Here is an 11,130-nt window from a genome sequence, read left to right as displayed (position 1 = left end):
GAATCGCTCGTCCGCTGGTGCGAGGGTTGAGGGCACGTGGCAACGTAGAGAGCGAAGGCTGAACGAGTGACGCGATGGAAACTTGACCCTGCCGCTCAAGGACGCGGCCAACGGCGCAGGTCGCACAGCGTGAGTGGAGGGAACGTGCGAATATGCATTTGGCACTCATTCAGCTTGTGTTGAGCCATCCGGCCGTCGAGAGGGTTGCTCCGTGAAAGTTGCTTCATCTGAACGCACAGTGATCTCGCAATTGTTGACAAAGAAGTATCCACAGCCGATGCGCTCGCCACATGTATTCTGACGGCTTACATATGCAATGCCACCTGTCTTTGAGGTTAATCATACTGCAATAGGGATATTTGCAATTGATTCTGGAATTCATATTCCAGTTTTATCCATATATTTCTTTTTTATTTCCTCTGTGTCCTGAGGCAGCTGGCCTACTGCACCAGCGCGGGCTGTGCTGTTCTGTACACGTATGCGAAGGCATGGAAATAATATACATATATATTTTAAATAAGCCGTTCTTGTGTCATCCATCGTCGTCAATTTCATTGCGCTGTTCTCTTAAGCGTCAGTTTTACTAATTTTACAGCTGGTAATGCCGGGCAGTTTGAGCAAGAAAGATGGCGTCGTGCACTGAGAACCAACAGCGTGTTGCGCTCTCTACGCACCACTGCAGAAACATCGGACAGCAGAAAAGTTCATGCCACGTGTTTCGGTTTCTTCTAGGGTAAAAGGCCCAAAGCAATAGTTGCATATCTCTAGAAGGACGAACATCGAACATTTCTTGCGGGCTGTAAGCCTGGCTTTGACGAATCGACATGTGTGCACGCATTATCACCAGAAAAAAATGGTAATCTAAATACGCATCGAAATTTTTGTTGAAAGGCTAACTGCATGGGTGACAGTATCCACCTAAACTGATGATCAGAAAAACTAAACTGATGTGTGAACATTTAAAGAAATAAGAGTACCACATCAAAAATATATATAAGCAGAATAATACTCCTTTCTACAATCAAATAAGCCTACAGACAAGCCACTGCCCACGGGTCCTTCAAAACACGCTGCTGCAATTACAGTGCGGAAACCGTACGCGAAACCATATACGGTGCCCATGGGCAAATTCGCATACAATTGCAACGGTAAAAAATTTACATAGGCAACCTATGATTTAGGCGGCAGAATAACGATACGCAGTGGTGCAGCTTAAAGAAAGTAACATATATTCTCAAGTTTTCCTTAGAAAAATCACGATCTCAGGAGGAGGCATGTCGTAGAGTTGGACTCCTAAGTATTGTATGACCACATGGTTTTCTGTACCCTGCAGGTTACCTTAAATGAGCGAGCATTTCTGCACTTCGACACTAGCTGAAGCAGAAGGGCCGAAGCACACGATTTTTCCCGACCCTGCACATCCCAGCGTAGTCTGGTAGACGGTGTTGGCATGGCATGCGGAATGACTAGCCAAGATACGAACGGGCCTGTTAAGATTAGGGCGCTTTCGATCGTCGTCGAAAGATAGTGGTCGCTTTCCCGCGCGCGGTTAGTGGGCAAATAAGACGAACTCACCACCCTCGTTATCGGCATTCCGCCGCAGCGCAGATCGACACAAGAGCATTGAGGTTATCGATAAACGCGCAGCAAACAGCCGGCCACAGGTCAGCACGTTGTCTATCAAGTATTTGCCATTCATAAAGCTCACAAGAACGACGGGGGCTCTCTTCTAAAGACAGATGGTGGCTGCCCCGCAGCCAATATTTTTCACGTTGGCCTTCTGTTGAGAGGCACGTTCTTTTGTTTTTATTGGCACCACGAAGCATTGGTTTTGCGAAAAACAAGAGCCATTTGGTGGTTTGTCAAGCTCACTAAACGCCCGTTGGAGCTGTAGTATTAATTAATAAAGTTTATTTCTCGTCCTTGACAGCTATATAGCAGGTTCGTGCTTTTAAAAGAAAGTAAGCGGTTACATGCAGAAGCCCTTGCGATGCATCTGCGATTTCGCCAATATGTGGTGGTGTTATGGTTGCTAGAAGGGGAAGCACTAGTGACCGCGCAGAGCATTGCGGCAGATCACGCCAGCGGCGCCGACGCTATCGTGGCGACTTAGATCGACCTGCTCGCTGTAGGATCTGGAGACGATCCTACCGCTGTTACCAGTTGTAGTAAGTTGTAAGCTTCAAACAGCGCACTCACACTGTACTTTGGCTTCTATTTCGTGGTTTTCTTTATTTATGAGCATATGCAGCCTTCTTAGTGATATCTTTCGAGTGCCAAGTGCAACCAACTGGAATGAGTCGATTTGTTGTCAGCCCATAAACTATGTTCAACATGCGTGTGTGTTTTATTTTGCAGAAGGTGAAGCAGTACTCTAACCGGTATTTTGTGTTTTAATCAATTTCTGCAGTTCAGCATATGGGCTACGCTGTTCCACCCTGTTTACTTCTTTGGTTAAGCAGACGTCCACAGGCATCTCAGAACCACGCGGCCAAAGGTGAGCTCTCAAGCACTCGATAGGCTCGAATAGGGGGGGGGGTGACAAGCATGTATGTAATATTAAAGAAGCGCTCTCTCTCATAGCGGGAAGCATACCTTCCGTGCAGCTACTTGAAGCCTAAAGCTTTTTTTCGCACACAATGCGCGATGAAAAGATGTAATCAGTTAAATTGGTTTTGTGAGCATCAGTGATCCGTATCCAAGGTATACTTTGTGGCGCAAAATACATTTCTGGAAAAGGGACAGAAGAAAGGGAGTCTCCTTTTCTTCTGTCCCTTTTCCAAAAATCTATTTTGCGCCACAAAGTATACCTAGGAAATCTAAGCACCAACTTGCCCAAGAAAAAGTCCTTTTGATCCGTATCCAGTTTTTTCTGGACACGAGTGTTGAGTTCACGTGAGCGCCACCATGGGGCTTACTGACATTAACCTTTTTAAACTTCCTGCGGTGACGCGCTGATGACTTCAAGAAAACAAAAATAAAATAATTAAAAGCTATCCCTTGCGTATTGAACTTCGCCATAATGCTTCTCCCGCAGGCGTTATGAGTTTTTGATAAAGCGTAGCCGCTCGTCGGCTGGAAGTGACTTATCATCCTAAGAGCGCTTAGTCGCGACGAGCGATGATTGATTCCGGGCTTTTGATACGGTTCTTTTTCTTTTCCTTTTTTTTCTTCTCCATTCTTTTCTTTTTTGATGCTGTGGAGTAAATAAGGGAATTCTGTGGAAAGAGAGAAATAAAGATTATATTTTATTATTATTATATTATAAGGGGCACTCCGTGGCAGCCTTTCTTGTATCGGCACACATTCTTAACGTCCGAACATCGCACAGCGTCTACGAGAGACGCGGTCGTGGACGGCTGTTGATTTTGACCTATCGATTTCGTTAAAGTACCCTCAATTGTTTCCCTACCGACTTTGCTATCCGCAGTCATGGGGTACCGCAGCAGCTGCAAATCGAGATGTGCTTAAGTATTAAAATATATATGGATATATTAGTTTTGCACCTTGAGGCAAAAAGCATGGAACAACGATTGTGCCAACTGTCTGTGTGTTGTCGTCCGTTAGCATGCTATGGTCGAAGTTGCTCGCAATATTACGCCACACGTAGTAGCCGCCGGGCCAGGTGCACCTTTTGGTATGACATATAGAGTACTTGCAGTTATTTCCCAAAGTATTCTCCTGTCACGGTTATCCACGTGCGTAAAGGCAGACCACTATTTAAAATTATTGTGCAATAATACATATGCGATATGTCTGTTCACCATATTTTCTACCATGTTGCCGTTCCGGCTTTGTAATATAGCCACAGTGTAGACTAGCAGATATCGAACGCCATAAAGACTACCCCCTACTCAAAGACCCCGCGCACAACTCTTGATACTTGTATGCAAGAGTTGTGCGACTGCCAAGGACATCCATAAGGAATGTTAAATAATACTTTATGGGGTTTTACGTGCCAAAACCACGATCACATTATGAGACACGATGAAGTGGGGGATTCCGGTATAATTTGGACTACGCGGGGTTCTTTAACGTGCGCCTAAAGATAAGCACGCGGGTGTTCTCGCATTTCATATCCATTGAAATACAGATGCCGTGGCGGCGATTCGCTCCCGTGACTTCGTACTTAGCGGCCGAACACAATAGCCACTGAGCAACTACCGGGGGTAAGGGAGGTTGGCAGATCGAGGAAGGTGACAGTGGGCACGTGAGACAACTTGTTCCCATCTTCAATGTGCGAGAATCGGTACGAGTCACCGAAGAATGACAACGTATAGTGCATTGTATTTAATGTGATCGTGTCCGGAATTCCAGACTCGAATCACCCTGTAACGACTGACGACCAGGCATCTCGCTTGACAGCTGCCGGGCGCTGGCGTCGGCCACAGGGCCTACTCGACCTCTCTTCAACACTTTCCGATATTCTCGCCTTATGTCACGCCATCAGGTTCCAAATGAACTGTTTCAACAGCCAATTTATTTGTCCCAAAATTTCGCGAATACCCCAGCCCTATCCATATTTTTGCCTCTTCTCCCTGCCCCATCTCTGCCATGCTATCTACCTCTCTTCAGGACTTGCATGTTAGGATAATTGTAAGCGCTGCAGTTTATTCAATGCTGTTGCGGGTGGTCACGCTTAATTACAGCTCTCAAGACGCTAACGTGACCACGCCCAGGGAGCACCAGTAGGCCCTCTGCAAATGCGACACGATGGAAAGGTCCAAACGAGTTCTTTGCGCCACCTTTCCTCTTTTACATGCTCTTTCCGACACGGCGTTCATTACAGCAACAGCACCAGTGGAAAAGTCGAAGTAGGTAGGAAAAAAATCTTCCCTTTTAAACACTCAGTGCCCTTCCACTCTGTGAGGAAGGATGACCAGCGAAGCTGTGTATGTGGGCCCCTTAATGGCGAACGGCACCTCCGGCGTGGGTCGCTCGGCAATGCACTGTCTTCGGGATCGGCTCACGTATGGGGGAGTGCTTAACGCCTGCTTCATGCTGAAGTGACTAGCGCAAGAGTATACACGGCGCACAGAAAGGCGACAAGGACAAGCTACAAATGCGCTTGTCCTTGTCGCCCTTTTGTGCGCCGTGTCTGCTTTTGCGCTAGTCACTTTAGCATGGAATACTAACTAGCCCGGTCTCACAGCCTGCTTCCGCCACAAGTCGGCCGGCATTGCACTATCTTCGGGATCGGCCCACGTATGGGGAGTGCTTAACATGTTCCTCTGGGTGGGCAGAGCAACCAGGACGAAAGAAAAGTGGAAGTACACAATGCGAGCGCAAACTAACTGGTTTATTTTTTCCAAACAAGGGACTAAAATATACAGAAAATGTAAGCACGTGTAGAGTGACGCTGACAAGGGTGAAAGGGTGTCAGCCTATCTTGCCATTAAAAAACTCAGTTTCTTTATCCAGCAGAGTGATAGAAGTCGGGCTGCCGCATGCGACTGAGTTTACATGCATGAAGTACGCTTCCACAATCTCGCGGTTCATTTGATTCATATATTTATGTAATATTTCCGTTTGTTCAAACATAGGTTTGCATAAGCACTCTCTACAATGCGCGGCCAGATTAGAACCTGTTGCATTCCTGATCGCACCTTTGTGTTCTCTAAGGCGGATGTTAAGGCAGCGTCCCGTCTGCCCAAAGCACTTTTTGCCGCATGATAATGGAATGATGTAGACCATTTCCACCGAGCGCGCCACAAGCTGCCCCGAGTGTTTGACACGGCACATAACCTGGTCCGGGTTGCGCTGCTCACCCATAGGAACACGTTAAATCACCAGCTCGCCCAGCTTGCCGTGTTAATTCAGCGCTTAACGCCTGCTTGACCTCCGCCGTGAATCGACTCGGCATTGCACTGTATCCAAATTCGGCCCACGTATGGGGAGTTTTTTGCTGACCACGCCAACGGCACGAAGGTTTCCTTGGATGGTAGAGGTATACAGCTGCGCTGTAAAAGTTGTCTTTATTTGTTGGCGTACCTTGACGAGTCGTAGGTGCATCGTCGCGTCTTTTGCGGGATTTCTAAGCTGCAAGAGCCAACTTGCCGACTTGCCCACTAGACTTTCTGCCTTCAGGAGCAACCTTATCCTCTTGCCAAGACGCGAATGGATACGTCAGTTTACTACAGACCTACAACATTGCTTTTTGTGGGAGCCTGTTCCTTACTTGCGCCCTCCGCAGCTATACTGTGGATGTAGTTGCAGAATGTAACTTGTTTTCAAATTATATTCTCTAATAATATTGTATTCTTGCTATCATTATCGTACGTAATCTACATAGAGTACTCAGTCACCCTCTAGTGAATTGCTTTCAATTTTTGCATGATTGCGCCCGCTATTGTGATGCGAAAAAACTTGACTTGAACTCATTTTCTCAAAATAAATGCTGAAGTCATCCTGAACAACATAACTAAGCGCCGCAGTACTCGATCTTCTGATGTCCATATTCACAAGCGTAATTTATTTGGGGAGGGATGTGACCTTGCACCGTAGAAACGTCCCTCGGACGTCTCCGATGTGCTGTGGTTGCCAAATATGCCCAACGGTATGCTACCACTCAAGGCTTTCTGGCGACCTGAGCAACTGAAGTCGCAGGCTTTTTTCAACACAGCGTTGACGTTCAATATGGCTACCCTCAAGTATATTTCGCAGACTTCGCTCACCGCTTTCTCTACAGTGTCATCTCTTACACTACTCGCTCGTGCTAGACACAACATAAACACGCAACGACCTCAATGGAGTGTGAAAACAGGCTAGTTGACATGCTGTCGATGTACCGTACGTTTCCTCTGATCATCGGGATAGGACCGTGGCCCTGTCTTTGGAGAGATTACTGATCTGCAGCCTTACTCAACCACACCGCTCGGTATTCACCACCTTTTTTTTTTGTCGGCAAGAGCATGCTATGTTTCCTCTGAGTATGCATTAGGCTTTAGGCGTGACCTTGCACGCCCGCTTACTCCGTTACGCTGACAGTTACCGCTGTCGCCAGGCCGCCGCCTCATTCTGAGCTACGCCGTCACCAGATCTATCTTCACAAAGAAGCCACCGGGATTCGAGCCTATGTGTTAGCAACATTCTGCACTTGGGAGCTGGACACGCTAAGCATTACGCTACCCCCTACCTCCACCACTTTCGGTTTATCTGCCATCCCGCTTCACGTTTTTGTCGCACACACAGGCAGAACAGACGCAGAAATGAAAAAAAAAATTTCTTGAGCCACTAGCTAAAACATGAAGTTGACTATGACAGCCTACTGTCATAGGAGCGTATGTGGGCTTGCGGCTGCGTGCAGATCGTCGCCTTAGCTTTATTGTAAGTTTCCTTTCACGGACTCTCTTCGATTAAAACTGAAGCGATGGACAAAAATGTGACCTACCGTTGTATTTTTAATTGTTTTCTACGTTTAAAGGGGCCCTGAACCACTTTTTATCGAAGTGGAGAAAGACATTTGTAGGCAAGATAGGCTATTTCAGAACGACTTGGCTGCAAAAAGTATTTAAATGCGTTCAGCAGAAGCGGAGTTATCGGCAATCAAAAACGGCCTCAGCTGTGCTCCCCTTCCTCCTCCAATGCCTCGCACTGCGAAGGCTACGGCGAAGACGTAATCGTGGCGCGCTGTTCAAATTTCCGATTTGGTGCCTATGCCGTGCTAAATGTATGCCAAATGCGGCTGTCCTCAGAGAGCCGCAGTGCGCATAGCCACTGGACTCGTGGCGGCACCTTACGGCGGCCGCGCTGTAGCTGAGCGCAATGACCAATAGCAGCCGCGTATTGGAGTGTTCTTTATGACGAAATAGAGCACATAGAAAAGAGCGAGGATCATGGGGTTCTTGAAACGAGGGCGTTTGAGAGAAAGGTGATTTCACGCTCCGCTTGCGAGCTCCACGGACCGCGTACGACAGCAGAACTTGGCCGAGATGTTCACAACAGCGTATGCTACCCGCGGATTATGTTATTTCATCAAGCCCGAGGGGTGGTTCGGGGCACCTTTAAACCAAAAGTATTTAGTCCTAACTTTAAAGCAGCAACATGCTTCAAAGGTGCTTCCGTTGAGCGTAGGTAAGGCGAGAAACGTTGTTCTAAACTGTCTGTTCTCTAAATTTTGCAGTAAACCCATGTTTAGAGTATTCCCGTAACCGCAATCGCAAGAATCACGAGTATGGCAACCGTAATGGCAAGCGTCACGCTGTCGTTGTAGCTTGTCACGACAGCGCAGTTGTAATCCACAGAGCCTGCCACTAAGGAATACGCGAAGAGGTATGACCCAGCAATAATTCATTGCCAAGATTGGTACTCAGTAAATGTTTATTACCAAGAACGGAGGCTGCCTATACTACCGCAAAGAACGGATGCTGGGCGGTGACTCCAATTATTTACTCTCCACTTCACACATCTACACTGGAATTCGACCGGTTTCACCAACTCGCGCTTATATTCTCTCAACCCTAAACTGCAACTTCGCCTGCTACTCGGACCCCCGCTCCATTCCTAACGTGCTGAAACGTGCTTCTACCGAAGTTTGCTCGTCCTTCTCTCAGTAAATGAAGGCATTCATTCATTCCTGAATTGCTGCAGAAAAGAGCGTGTCTTCATCTCCATCACCACCCTGTGTCTCACCTGCACTGCCCCATCGCAAAACAATGTTGCTGTGTGGCAAATGGCTGGGCGTCGCATATACAATTGTCTAGGAATGGCCAGCAGCGCGGCGTGCAATCTTTGATGGGTGACCAGAGAGCACATAGAGCACCGTCTCTGCCACTTCCACACTCAGTGCTCTGCTCCGTGAGTTCCCAATAACCGCTACGATGAAGTGCGAAATGAAAGAAACCTTGCTGGACTGGTCGCAGGAAGCTCTTTTCGGATTCGTGATGCGTCGGTTTAAAATATACATTTCTTATCTAATTCTAAGTGACAGCGATATAGGCGACGTGAGTTACGGTAGCTACTGGGTTTGAACTAACGACGCTCTTCACGCAGCACTTTGTCTTTTGCATGTTTACGAACTGGAATGAAGGGCAGGAGGGTAACATGCTTTCTTCGAATGACACATTCGGAATAACCCTTGATTCGACGCTTGGAAGCATGTCAAGGGCCCACGATACGAATCAGCTTCAGGTAGGTATCGGCTTGCAAAGGAGGAAATCAGGTGAAACGTTTTCAAGCGCACAGGCTTTTAATTAACATAAAAAAATATTTTTATTGAAATTTTATTGCTTGCCATAAGGTGAAAGCTGGCTAATAAGCATGTAAACTTTCTTTATTGTTAAGAACTCCAGTTAATGCAAGGTTGCTGTCTTTTAGAAGCTCCTAAATTAGGAAGTAAACTATCATAAATAAATTATTGCATTACATGTGTAAACGCATACGCAACAAAAGTCGTAGTCAATGTCCCAGTATTCACTCAGTAAAAATATAGCACGTCTATGCTGTCACGTTGTAGTGATGCGAAGAACAAGGCAGTACAAAAAAGTGAATCACGAATCTAACTCATTATAATGTGAGCTTGCGTTGGAATAATAAATAACACTCAAAGCACAGTGGCTGGGCGCAAAGTAGTGCTTCCTCTCAATAGGATCTATGGCTCAAGGCATCGTTCATCCGATTGGAACTGTAGGAATTTGGAATTTTCTACCAATCGAATTCATCCGATTGGTAGATTCTAGCGCAAACTCAGGCGCTCAAATGTGATGGAGAATGTACGCCAGCATTCCCTTCACGTGCGCCATCTAATTAGATAACGCTCGTTCGCCATTGAATCCGTGACAACGTTATAAATATTTGACATACATGCAGGCTCATTTACAGCCAGGGAATAACATTGGCACAGTGGTTAGACGCTAAAGAAAGCACTCCGACCCCCCCCCCCCCCCCCAAAAAAAAAGAAGTTTATAGTGTAAAGTTGCTTCCAATATTACCTGAAACATAGTGTGCGAGGTAAAAATGGCCCCCAAGAGTGCACAGTAGCCCCAACATACCAAAAATTTAAGAGCTAAACACTTTCCGATTACTGACATTTATCAAAACAGCATTTCATGGTTCAACGTAGCTCAGTAGTTTAGGGGCCAGTTCCACCACGAGTACTGTGTTGGAGCTAATATTTCACGTGACTGAACGTATATCAGTAATAATTGTCACAAAATTACAAGGTTTCTCTTCTTTTGATCTTAACAGTAGACAGCCACAATATATGCAACGAGAACCCTCATGTTAATATTTCAGTACTTTTCCTTCTAACTTACATGTTCGCGTTGATCCATATGTTACAAACTACTGAACATGTATCCGCTGCCTTTCCCCAGGCAGCTGTTTTCATTCCTGATGATGCCAGGAAACCGAGCCTTATGTCACCAACGCTCAGAAATCTAACCGGGAGCGCGCAGAATTTTCTCGCACACCTTGTGTGATGTACCGTAGCACTGAGGTGCTTCTTGTATAATGTACAATAATCGGTTGTAAAGGCAGAAGTACACGGTTGGACACATGCGTTTAAGCTCACAAACATGAGTTGTGCAAAGATAACCTGCCGAAGCTTTTACACTCGACTTATAAGAAGCCTACTGCACATCAATATGCCGGCTGCTTTTAACGGCGACAAGGAAAACTATTCAACCAGTTCAAATATTGGTGACATCATTTTATCATTCGAGCGTTCACATTGATAACCTCTAGATGCGGAGTAAGTTGAGAAGTTGTGAGCGTAATTAACGAAGCTACGTTAATTATGTAGCAATCGAACGTTAATTAAATTTTCAAGACCTACGTAGCTAAAGAAAATAAGTAGTTTCGAACAGGTTGTCGCGATCTATCTGATCTAGGGCTTGGCACTAACAAAATTATATTAGAGTAGAATTATTTGTTAGAGCGAATGTCAGGAAATGTTGGAGCTAGAAATATTTTAGCGAGGCTTAATGGCAACGGGAACTTATGGAAGAAAAGCGTTGTGAACAAGGGCGGTACTTTATATAGGTCAACAGGACTAGCAGCCCTTTATTCGAAGTGGGTGTACGCTTCTGTGCAAACTATGCAAGAATAATAGAGCGCTGAAGTACTATACGCGAGCGTACTTCACTCTTTATGTCTACTAAAGGTGAATGTATTGCACGTAAGCTAGGGTTA

The sequence above is a fragment of the Dermacentor andersoni genome, chromosome 7 (genome assembly GCF_023375885.2).
Source record: "Dermacentor andersoni chromosome 7, qqDerAnde1_hic_scaffold, whole genome shotgun sequence".
Classification (NCBI taxonomy): Eukaryota; Metazoa; Arthropoda; class Arachnida; order Ixodida; family Ixodidae; genus Dermacentor; species Dermacentor andersoni.
Note: the sequence above shows the minus strand (reverse complement) of the source record.